Here is a 1,716-nt window from a genome sequence, read left to right as displayed (position 1 = left end):
CACACACACACACAAAAACCAAAAACTACTAAAACAACAACACTGAAAAAGGACAACAATGATTTCCAAGGTGTTGAGATAATTCACATGATCAAACCCAAATTTAGCCGCAAATAAAGGAGGAGAAAACGTTATTTCAAGGTTGAAAGCTAATTTTTTGACTGCTTAGTGTGAAAAGTTGCTTTGTGCAGATTGTAGCCTGAATATATAGAAGTACGGTTTCCGGCACAATAACATGAATGCCATAACTCTGTTCAGCAGTTCACAATGAGGTTGAATCAAGTTGAAAAAAGTCCTAACAAAAAGTCCTGTTACTCTGCCAGACTATTGTACTGGATTGCATAACATTGTATCTGTGTTTGTAGCAAAGCAAACAGCTCTTAAAACAGTACTATCAAATACATACTGCAGAAAAACACGTCATTACATACTTAAAGCATGCATCCTTTTTCAAATGAAATCTATAGGGATCATGATTTTTTCCATATGTAGCAGTGGTTTTCAACTGGCCACCATATTACGATTCAGCATGGATCTACTGCCACCTTTTGGGTGAAAAAAGAGCTGCAGAATTGAATGATTGTTATGGGCACATCATTATTAAAGAACCTCTTTTCACTTATTGTAACACTTCCGTTGATTTAGCGTTAAAATAAAAACTTTTTGTTGTTTTTGTTAGTGCAGCTTTTAGCACATTTTTGGTTCAATTGTACTGCTACTGTCAGATTATAACAGTTTCTACAATGACAAAAGTACTTTAAAAACCTTTACTGTAAAGCATAGATAATTATAATTCAACAATATAATAGGATTCTTAAAATAGGTATATTTTTATTCATTATTTATTAACTTTTATTTTGCCAAAAAACAATCCCACATGCATAATGAGCATGTTAACTTTTTGTACTTTAATTATATTTTGATGCTAAAAGTAAAATTAAGAATGACAGCAACTGTGGTATTGTCCCTTTTACTTAAAGTACTCATACTATGCTTTTTGGCTTTTCCCCTTTCCTTTATTGTGTTATATATCTTTTTGTGCACATTATAGGTTTACACAATGAAAAAGCCCAAAGTCTACTCCAAAGGGACTTAACCACCTTCCAGAGAAAACACTGTTCACCAACTGCTCCAAACAGCTCTATAGTCCAGCCTTTAGAAACGCTCATCATGTTGTAACACGTTATAATGCTGCATTATTATGGAACCCGTGCAAAGGAGGGACCTGCCCTTCAATAGTTACACAAGGTAAAAGAACCCAATTTGTTCAGGTCCTATCCCCTGACCAGTTGGCTAACCTAACCTTAACCACTCAAGATCAACCCCTGACCCCAACCAAACAGGCTGTTTTGTAGGGTGGGACTTGCCTAGTTACATGGGATCCATAAAAACGCTTTAATGCTCGCCTAGCTGCTAGTGTGGCACGCCCTCAAACGCTGCAACTGATTATTAAACAACATAAACCTCTTCTCATACAACCTCTACGTACAATTACGGACCTGAAAATGAGAATAATATGAACACTTTAAGTAAAAGATCAGATTTTTTCTTTGTTAAGCTAAATAATACAATGAAATATCTATGTCTTTGAAAATCTGAGAACATGTTCACCATGGAAACCTGATCTTTCAGCGTGTTATAGTGCAACCATTTATTCCTAACATGCAGCAAAACAAGCATTTCTACCTCCAACATGCTTCAGGAGAATGATTTATA

The sequence above is a fragment of the Etheostoma spectabile genome, chromosome 5 (genome assembly GCF_008692095.1).
Source record: "Etheostoma spectabile isolate EspeVRDwgs_2016 chromosome 5, UIUC_Espe_1.0, whole genome shotgun sequence".
NCBI lineage: Eukaryota > Metazoa > Chordata > Actinopteri > Perciformes > Percidae > Etheostoma > Etheostoma spectabile.
The sequence above is the reverse complement of the archived record's forward strand: the minus strand, read 5'-3'. Positions refer to the sequence as shown.